General features: G+C 43.8%; 1 pseudogene; it reads right to left on the bottom strand.

Moving 5' to 3' along the window:
• Positions 1-10,355: 10,355 nt before the first annotated feature.
• On the bottom strand, positions 10,356-10,473 carry LOC124546158 (annotated as a pseudogene).
• Between the last annotated feature and the right edge of the window lie 1,015 nt (positions 10,474-11,488).

Below are 11,488 nucleotides of genomic sequence, written 5' to 3'. Positions count from 1 at the left end.
TCTAGCAGCCCGCCTCTGAATTGCTTCTATGTCCTTCCTCAATCCGACCTGATAGGGATCCCAAACGCTCGAGCAGTACTCAAGAGTAGGTCGTATTAGTGTTTTATAAGCGGTCTCCTTTACAGATGAACCACATCTTCCCAAAATTCTACCAATGAACCGAAGACGACTATCCAACTTCCCCACAACTGCCATTACATGCTTGTCCCACTTCATATCGCTCTGCAATGTTACGCCCAAATATTTAATCGACGTGACTGTGTCAAGCGCTTCACTACTAATGGAGTATTCAAACATTACAGGATTCTTTTTCCTATTCATCTGCATTAATTTACATTTACCTATATTTAGAGTTAGCTGCCATTCTTTCCACCAATCACAAATCCTGTCCAAATCATCTTGTATCCTCCTACAGTCACTCAACGATGACACCTTCCCGTACACCACAGCATCATCAGCAAACAGCCGCACATTGCTATCCACCCTATCCAAAAGATCATTTATGTAGATAGAAAACAACAGCGGACCTACCACACTTCCCTGGGGCACTCCAGATGATACCTTCACCTCCGATAAACACTCACCATCGAGGACAACGTACTGGGTTCTATTACTTAAGACGTCTTCGAGCCACTCACATACTTAGGTACCAATCCCATATGCTCGTACCTTAGTTAGGAGTCTTGACGCCACTTCGGCGACTTGCGTGTCGATGTAGATGAAATCATGATGGCAAGGGCAACACAACACCGAGTCCCTGAGCGGAGAAAGTCTCCGACCCAGCTGAGAGTCGAACCCGGGCCGTTGGGTATAACATTCCGTCACACTGACCACTCACCTCACAGCGAAGTGATCGTACGGCACTGTTGGCCAGGAGACGGCATCTGGCGCTATTCGGCCTCCTAGAGCGAGTCATTTTATTTGATATCACTTCGGCGAATTGTGTGTTATCATGACAATGAAATGATAAAGAGAACACAACATTTAGCCCAGACTGAGCTGACCCGTTTCGGAATCGAACACAGGACCCAATGACACAGAGGCAGGGAGGGGGGGGGGGGGGGCGGTTGGCTTGATTTGAGGGGGACGAAACCAAATAGCGAGGTCATCGGTCTCGTCGGATTAGGGAAGGAAGTCGACCGTGCCCTGTCAAAGGAACCATCCCGGCATTTGCTTCAAGCGATTTAGGGAAATCACGGAAAACCTAAATCAAGATGGCCTGCCACGGGTTTGGACCGTCGTCCAACCGAATGCAAGTCCAGTGTGCTGACCACTGCGCCACCTCGCTCGGGCCAACCGTTAGACAACGAGCTGCTGACTAGTAGAAGAAGAAGAAATAAGGATGTGATAAGTTAAGAGCCTTTCATAGACGCCTCCCTTCACATATTCTTTTTAATATTTCTTTTTAATATTTCTTTCGACTTAATTTTTAGCATTCTTCGACAGAAGCACATTTAGAATGTTTACAGTTGCTGCATGATGATCGATACGAGAACAAATACAACCTCTGAGAAATAAGACAACGTATAGTTAAGCACCTCTCGGCTCGGCGATAAGTTTTAAGCGTGCTTGCTTTTGTACGCAGTCATTAAAGTGGAGCCTACAGATGTTGCCCATGACGAACACTCGGTTGGACGAAATATTCGAAAGAGAGTCAACAGTGTACTGAATTTTATCGTCTAACTTCAGCAGAATACTGAACACTGATTTTCACGTAAGGATTCACCTTCATGATTGGAGTATTCATGCAAATTGAAGCGTTATTCGAATCTCGTGGCTTGACTATGTTGCCATGACTCGTTAATGTCTTTCTAAAAAGGGTGTAACAATCTAACAGTGACAACTCAGTCCATTGCACTTAGTGAAATCCACCTAACCAATCTATGTGTGTCTGTACTGGTGCAGTCGAGAATTCGGCGCGCGAGCAGTACCGCGGCACGAGCGCCATAGCGCTAATCCCGGCTAGCACATTTTCCGCACTGCCACGCCACGATGTCCGGCCGCGAAGAGGGGGAAGAGGGGAAAGCTGCCGACCAATGCATACGATTTGGTTTTATATTTCGCGTATCTCAATAACACAGGTAACAAACAAAACAGGTTTTCTGTATTATTTAATTGTTTCCGGCGCATTAAGGCAACAATATAATTTGTATCTTGTGCAAAATGTCAACATACGGACAAATGCAGACAGTTTCATTCAGTATGCCATGTAAACGTGACTTATTTAGTTTCATAATCGTAAAAAGGTCTTTCATACAAATATGTTAATCAAAATATTGTAGCACTTTTTCACCCTCATTGTGGAGCTGTGGTAACTCTACCTGAGAAAAATAATGCAGATGTTAAATGGTTCAAGGAGCTTCCGTCTGGAACCGCGCGAACGCTACGGTCGCAGGTTCGAATCCTGCCTCGGGCATGGGTGTGTGTGATGTCCTTAGGTTAGTTATGTTTAAGTAGTTCTAAGTCTAGGGCACTGATGACCTCAGATGTTAAGTCCCATAGTGCTTGGAGCCATTTGAACCATTTTTTGAATCTTATCGTTGATATCCTTTCACCCTGAATTTTAATTCCAGGCTTGAACTTCATTGCTTCTTCGATGTATAGATTGAAGAGCAGTGGCAAAAGACTACAGCCCTTCGCACAAGTGGCTCTAAGCACTATGGGACTTAACATCTAAGGTCATCAGTCCCCTAGACGTGCAGTATATTAACAAGTTTTGGACGACGAACGGGAGCTGGCGCCCAGGCAAATTGTGCGAATCTATTAAATCATTCTGCAAAAGATTTTAATTGAGTTGAAATTATTGCTCAGCTAACGGAACCATTAGTATTTGCACCGTTCGGATTTTACGTGAAAAAACAGTCATCCTAAATTTATGGTTTAAATGTGGTCAATTGGTGTATCGGACCTTGATGTACTTTAAACTTATATACTTTAAACTTGTACAAATAGGTTCAAACTTCGCATGAAAGTAGATAAATGGAAAAGTATCAAAGAAATTTTTGTATCCAATAATCTTTATCCGTTTTCGAGATAAGGTGGTTTAAAGCTGAGTTAAATACAGCAAGTAAAATTTGTTCTTGGGTGAACTGAATGGGTGAAAACGATTTAAAGTGAATCAAATAAATAAAAAATGCATTCTTATCATAAAACTGAAAACTCGCTTTCCAGAATCTAACTTCATTCGGATTTTACGTAAAAAAACTTCCGAAGATAGACGTTGACTGCGGATATTGTATCACAGACACAGTCCCTTTGACCGTTCAGAGATGTGGCTAAACCCGTGCAAAGATGTAAACAACTATGCATGAGCAGCCCCTATTAGACGGAGGGGGTCCTACAGCCGAACAGTTCCAGTCATACCACCCGAAGGAGGTACAAGGCTCGCGTTGTTTGTAGTTCAACCATGCCTAGACGATCAATACCGCGGTTCGATCGCGTACGGATTGTTAATTTGTGCCAGGAACGGCTCTCAACAAGGGAAGTGTCCAGGCGTCTCGGAGTGAACCAAAGCGACGTCGTTCGGACATGGAGGAGATACAGAGAGCCGTCGATGACATGCATCTCTCAGGCCGCCTAAGGGTTACTACTGCAGTGGATGACCGCTACCTACAGACTATGGCTCGGAGGAACCCTGACAGCAACGCCACCATCTTGAATAATACTTTTCGTGCAGCCACAGGACGTCGTGTTACGACACAAACTGTGAGTAACAGGCTGCATGATGGGCAACTTCACTCCCGACGTCCATGGCGAGGTCCATCTTTGCAACCACGACACCATGCAGCGCGGTACAGACGGGCCCAACAACATGCTGAATGGACCGCTCAGGATTGGCATCCCGTCCTCTCCACCGATTAGTGTCGCATATGCCTTCAACCAGACAATCGTTGGAGATGTGTTTGGAGGCAACCTGGTCAGGCTGAACGCCCTAGACACACTTTTCAGCGAGTGCAGCAAGCCGGAAGTTCCCTGGTGATTTGGGGTGACATTATGTGGGGCCGACATACGCCGCTGCTGTCATGGAAGGCGCCGTATTGGTTGTACGATACGTTAATGCCATCCTCAGACCGATAGTGCAACAATATCGGCAGCATATTGGTGGCGCATTCGTCTTCATGGACGACAATTCGCGCCCCCATATTGCACATCTTGTGAATGACATCCTTCAGGATAACGGCATCGCTCGATTAGAGTGGCCAGCACGTTCTCCAGACATGAACTTTATCGAACATGCCTGGAATAAATAGAAAAGGGGTGTTTATGGACGACGTGACCCACCAAACACTCTGAGAGATCTACGCCGAATCGCCGTTGAGGGCTGCGACGATCTAGACCAACAGTGCCTTCATGGACTTGTGGATAGTACAAGTATGCCACGACGAACAGAGGCATACGTCACTGCAAGAGGACGTGCTACTGGGTATTAGACGTACCGGTGTGTACAGCAATCTGGATCACCACCTCTGAAGGTCTCGCTGTATGGTGGTACAACATGCATTGTGTGGTTTTCATGCGCAGTGAAAAGGGCGGAAATAATGTTTATGTTCATCTCTATTCCAATTTTCTGTACAGGTTCCGGAACTCTCGGAACTGAGGTCAAACAAAACATTTTTGGTGTGTGTATGACGTCATGTCGTATAACATGACACATGCCATCAAATCACAGTTACTATGGCTGGCGAATCTTCTGCATTTTGGATATAGGATCAGGAATTTTAGCCTATAAATTGCAAGATGCAGGTTTGCCAACACCTTGCAGCTAGGAGAGCTGACTGTGCTGAGGAAGTAGATTAATTCGTACAGAAAAGCGAGTATGTCAAGATGTTTTGATTTAAATGTCTTTGCAGAGCTTTAAGTGAACAGTGCGCAGTGAGCTGGAATAAGCAGTCAGCTAAATGCCAACAAGGGATCAACAGTGTGGGACGAGAAGACAGACGTTATTCCGTGCTAGCCATACAGCACTTGCACTGGCTGGCCTCTCTCTCTCTCTGCCTCTCACTCTCTTTCTCTCTCTCTCTGTAACGGCGTAAAGTCAGCGCCGGCGTACCAGTCGGGATCGACACAGAAGTTGTGGCTGTGGGAAGAGGTCAGCTAATCGCACACTGACTGACCTACCTCCAGGACGACAACGCGACAGCAGCGGCCCCTTGGTGAAGACGAGATAAGCGGCGCGCCCGACTGATGGAAGACACTCCGATAGCAGCTTCAGCATTAGCCACTTCGTTTGCCGACGCATCGTAGCCTCTTCATTAGCAATCTCTAGCACAGAGATCAGCAATCACTACAATTCACTTGACAGACTGTTGTTAGTGACGGTTGCTAGGACCAGAAGTATTTCTTGTGTGTGTCTACTCTGAAGAAGATTGTTTATTTTGTATGTCACCCTTTGCTTGCGACACATCTGTGTAATTGCAGCTGTGGATGATCGTATATAAAGGACTACAAGAATTCTCAGATCAAAGTTAAGTATTTTTACTTGTTTTGTTGTAATAAAAATCATTAATTAGAGTTGTTTGACTAGCGAACCAAGTATGTAGGATTCCTAGACGCAACACTATCTCTCCCTCTCCCTCTCCCTCCCTCCCTTTCTCTCTCTCTCTCTCTCTCTCTCTCTCTCTCTCTCTCTCTCTCTGGCTGGCTCTGAGCACTATGCGACTTAACTTCTGAGGTCATCAGTCGCCTAGAACTTAGAACTACTTAAACCTAACTAACCTAAGGACATCACACACATCCATGCCCGAGGCAGGATTCTAACCTCCGACCGTAGCGGTCGCTCGGCCCCAGACTGTAGCGCCTAGAACCGCACGGCCACTCCGGCCGGCTCTCTCTCTCTCTCTCTCTCTCTCTCTCTCTCTCTCTCTCTCTCTCTGTGTCTGTCTCTCTCTCTCCATCTATCTATGTATCTACCTCTCTCTCTACCACTGGAGTGTGTACTGAGGGCGGTGCGCTGACTGAGGTACGTCGGTGACTTTCAGTTAGGGGTCCACGAGAGATACGGGACCCCGCGTCGAACATGTGACGTCACAGCAGGCGCCTCGTCCTCCATACCTCGCGAACGTTCGGATCCTTACAAGACCCAGCGACAATCAATACGCCGATGAAAAGGTAACCACTAAAGGTCTTAACTTTGTCGTGTGCTGTCGAGTGATTCCATGCAATTAAAACTGCAGTGAAGAATTATTAAACTCATCTGAAGCAGTTACTTGCTCCACACCGTAGACAGCTCGTGGCGTTCGTAAGACCTGCAGTGTTAAATGCAGTTACGTTGGATGTGGAAGTAAGAGCTAGGCACCAGGTTGAGTGGCAGTGGTTTGAAGGAGAAATAGACGCTAGTATAGGCCAATGTGAAGTTTCTTGCAATTGAATGGCTCTGCAGACTTTAAATCTCACTAAAGGCCGTTAAAGATGGTTTCCTTCCAGTCGTGTTGAGAGACAAGAATGTGTTGAAGCAGTATTTGAATGGTGTTGTTTTTAAGATATTTTGCTTTGGTCAAGACGTCGAGTTTATCTGCAGTACAGACACGCGTTCCTTATTGTTTCATATGGTAATAGGTTGCATTCTAGAAAAGAATGTAGTCTTCCTGCTGTTTCAGATCATTTCATTTGTGTCCAGTACAAGTTAATGGACTCCCCGATTGTCAAAGAATAACGGGTTGACCCTCCTCTGGTTCCTGACAATGTAGTATTAACCGTACCAGTTCTAATGCATTTTCCATAGTATACATCACACGTTACTAAGAGGGGAGAGGGTGCATCATGCCCAACTTAAAAAAATGTTTCAAAAATTAATTGACTGTTGTTGATTTACATTAACAAGATCCTTTTCAAAGAATTACTGTGTAAGTAGAAGATCAAGGAACTGAAAATATACTTTTCAAAGAATTACTGTGTAAGTAGAGGATCAAGGAACTGAAAATATATTTTACCACACACTCAGTAATACCAATTAATTTTCAATAACGTGTACTACCAGGCTGGTAATGTTTTATGACCACCACAAAAAGTGAAGATAATTTTGTTCATTTTTGCAGATTTTTACTCATAATACAGAGAGATTTTAATTTGTAAGTAAGGTTCTGATTCTGAAAATATTGAGTAACATTCATTATGTCATTGTGGAAAGTGCCATCTATTACTTACACTTAAATATTTGGGTTCAGTTTAACTGAAAAACTTAAAACATTTATAGGACCCGGTAAGCAAATTCATTAAAAGCAATAACCGTTTTTCACTGTTTTAAAACATGAAGTAACTGACTAGATCACAATATTTTCAAAAGTTGTACACGAAGTACTCCCCACTCCCACTTGCTAATGTAAGGATTAACACTTTTCATTTAATTGGTTACGTATGTTGATACCATATAAATTTTAGTATAAAATTTAATCGAGTGTACAGTTCTATTAAAGGTGGCCACATATAATTGTGTCAAAGCATCCAGATCACAGTTGGCGCCCCATATTAATTGAAATTTTGTCTTTCATTCGTGTTGTTCAAGAAAACAAGTTTCCTTTTTGTTTTAAAATATGTAATTGAGGAATGTGTTATTCGGACTTAACTTCTGTGCATTGAACCCCATGTGGTAGGTGAATGTCTGTTGAACAACATGAATTGCGTTTGTCGTTTACATATTTAATTACTCTGAATGGTTACCTTGTGCTACCTTAACTACCGTGAAGTGCGTCTTGAAGCAAGACTAAAACTCTACATCTGGTTCTTATTAATAAATTTTTTAAAGCATTATATGGCAGTGCTTACTCCAGCACGTTCCAAAGCCAATCCCCATGCTCACTACCATTTCAGTTCGTCGAGCGATATCGAGTATATTGTTCTAACTACGCGCAACACATTACATTTCTTTACGCTGAAAGTCAGTAGTTAATCATTCCATTTAGTCTTCTATGTGCTGATCATCTTCAAGTCTTTCTGCTTGTCGTAACAACCTTCTAACGACCTCGCTTCTCTATACAGAACTGTATAGTTTGTGAAGAGCCTCAGAGAGCAACAGACACCGTCCACCATCACTGTAGTAACTTAACGTCCGAGATAATTAACAACCGATGAATTCTGCACTGCGCCATTAAAGTGTAAGTGCATGCGTCATCATAAAGAAACTATCATAGCTACTTTATTCTGCATCGTTAGGCTCTCACGTCTAGAGTTGTAATTTCACACCTAGCCGTACATATTTTATACGCTCGGTGAGTCTTTCCCAGAAGGTACAGATATGAAGTTGAACGTCTACTGCAGCCATTAATAATCCCAAACGCTGTCCGCATCTTAGGAGTGCAATGTTCCTAATTAGGCATCTGTCTCACTGCGTACACAGCTCACAAGTTAGTGCAAATTTCCACGAGCATCGTGTACTTTTTTATCATAACCGACTGGTAGGTTTCACATAAAATCGAGAGATATCGATTACAGACGCCTGAAAGAAAGCAACGCTATTCTGAAAGAAGCTTTTCACATAATACCAAGAATCATTTTTCAGTCCGAACCCTAAAAAATAATGTACCGTACACCTGAGCGTAGCGGCGCTGAAATTTGGATTTATTAGCGCTCGCACTGAAGGAGCTAAGCAGTCAATTTTACTCACGCTTCCTCTTCTGTGGAACTCAACGAGCAGCTGATACACATACAAAACGAAACTTCGTCAAACGGTTCAGAGTGAATTAGACCGCTAGTTGCCAGATTCTTCATTAATTGATTAATTGGTGGCACAGCTTTTTCATTAACTGGCTGTTCTGTTGGTTCTTAATAGAATATTTCATACTTTTTGTGTGAAAAAACTACACGATGCTGGTGTACTCTGTAATAGTTATTATTTTACAAATTTGGTTTCACATTTTACACTATTTGAAAAAATGATCTTTTCTGATCGGGGAATAGTCAGCTGATAGAATGTGATCCTGTACAGAGAAGAAAATGAGAAGCGTTAGGGAAATGCGAGAGTATCCAATGTATGTTTCTCGATTGACTAGAGATTTACGTTATACGCTGTTTAAGTGTATATGTGCAGATGACAGTAAGTTTTTCAGTTATCTTCGAATGTTGAAATCCTCGTTTTATGGGTTTCTCGACTACTTACACCAAGAATCAACAAAGAATTAAAGTGCTTACGTCAATCTTGGAGGATATAATTTATGTTCAGTTATTAACAGACAAACATAACACAATTGTTAGATTCTAAAGACTATCACTATCGTAATCTACAATTATTTTGGTTAAAACCATGAGAAAGGGGCACTCAAACCATACAGTAGCCTACGGACAGAGAACTGGTAAAACTTTCTACAGTATCGTAGCCTACCTATACTCCAGGAGCCGGTGCCTCGAAGAAACCTGCGTACGCCACGAGCGAGGCTTTGAACGTCGCCACCAATGGAGGGCCCTCAGGCGGCAACCTTGGCGCCAGTCTTCTAGTCAAGATTACTTCCATGTCGCTAGTTAGTGCCGACGTTACACCGAGTTGTTGATAGCTAGTCCTGCCGGAAAGAATTCAGTGAACATATCTTCACGCTCGTGTCGCGCCTCTGATAATAACTAGTGACGGCTGTCACCAGTTGTCAGCAGTGTAGCAGTTTCCTTCTCAAAAGTTGAATAAACTATATTTATTTAAAGTGAACTTTTGTCAACTAATGTTTTGCCTGCATGTCTATATTCCCTTTGTCTATAAGATCCCTTTGGCCACATTCTACCCATTTATAATTAACAGCCAAGACATTAACATTCGGTTCTTCGGTGCATAATGGTTATCGACGTGCATCATAACACTTATATCAAACCGAAGGCTTGTTTAAACGCCACAGCGACGTAGTAGACACGATATTCTCAGAGTGCCGTGCTTTTTGCCTTCCTCCGACTTATCGAGCTTACTCACCCTGCCTGCGACGTAACGCCGGCTCAGAACGAGGGTAAAACACGGAATTTTTTCTCATTAACAAGTCGGGATACAAAGAAAGCACACAGAAGGGGGTAAATGCTCTGGACAGGGACTGCACCGATGCACATTTGACGGTTTCTACTGGCTTTTGTAATTTAAATATTTAGTGAATGTCTCAAATTCTTTCACACAACGGCGTGCAAAACTTAAGGACGGGAGTAATTTTCACATGGCGTGTCACAATATAATAATGTAACTTCATTAAACTTGCACCGTCTTCAGGCCACAAGTGGCCCATCGGTACCATGCGACCGCCGTGTCGTCCTTAGCTGTGGATGCGGATAGAAGGGGCGTGTGGTCAGCACATCGCTCTGCCGGTCGTTATGACTGTTTTCTCTGACCGGAGCCGCTACTATTCGGTCGAGTAGTTCCTCAGTTGGCATCACGAGGCTGAGTGCACCCCGAAAAATGGCAACAGCGCATGGCGGTCCGGATGGTCGCCCACCCAAGTGCCGGCCACACCCGACAGCGCTTAACTTCGGTGATCTGACGGGAACCGGTGTATCCACTGCGGCAAGGCCGTTGCCCCCCATTAAACTTGGACTATACATAAAAAGAACTGCTACAAATTGCACAGAGGGTAACTGAAAGAAATACGCAGTGAGCTGAACAAAAATGGCAATGTTATTCAAAGATAATAATTACACTGAAATCACCGTGATTTAAGACGGCCATTTAGACGTTAAAAAAGGCAAGATTTGGAGGTCAGTACGCCCATAAAATATCATGCTTTCCCACACCACAACACGTGGACCACCGAAATAATGATGTTAGACAATGTTCTTGAATGTGTTACATGTTCCCACCTCTTCACCATATGAGGGTATGGTGAGCTTTGTCGAACGTGGTCGTTTTGATGGTCTGGGTGTTATGGTGTGGGGGAGACATAAAGTTTCATGGGAATACTGGCCTCCAAATTTTTGAACGTGGTACACTAACCACACAATGTTATTTTGAGACTGTACGCCTTCCTCATGCGTGTCTCGTCAGGGGTGTATTCGGCCCTCTCATCATTTTTATGGATGACTTTGAGCGACCGCATCGAACAGCACAGGCAGAGGATATCTTGGAACGAAAGGACATTTGGCAAATGGATTGGCCTGCCGGTTCCCCCAACTTAAGTACCATCGAGCACGGGCGTGATGCCTAGGGGGGACGTAGTGCGGCACGTCCACAGGCACTGTCGACCATCCAGCAGCCGTAGAACACCCTGGTAGAAGACTGGAAGGCCCTACCATAAGAACTCCTTTCCAACCTTGTGGCCGACATGGGAGCACGTTGCAGAGCATGAACTGCTTCCCGTGGTGGTCACACAACCTATTAAGAACTATTCCCTCATTTTGTAATGTCCAGGGACCATCACAAATCCCGCTGACTTCAGAGTAATTATAGTCTCTGAATAAAACTGTTGCTCTGTTCGTTTCATTGCTTATTTCATTCAGTCTCCTTCTGTATCGAACTGTAGCAGATCTTTCTATGTATAGTCCAACTTTCATGTAGATATGTTACAGACCAGTGACACATGATGCGAAAATTACTTTC

The sequence above is a fragment of the Schistocerca americana genome, chromosome 8 (assembly GCF_021461395.2).
Source record: "Schistocerca americana isolate TAMUIC-IGC-003095 chromosome 8, iqSchAmer2.1, whole genome shotgun sequence".
Taxonomy (NCBI): domain Eukaryota; kingdom Metazoa; phylum Arthropoda; class Insecta; order Orthoptera; family Acrididae; genus Schistocerca; species Schistocerca americana.
This window is presented reverse-complemented; position numbering and strand designations above follow the sequence as displayed.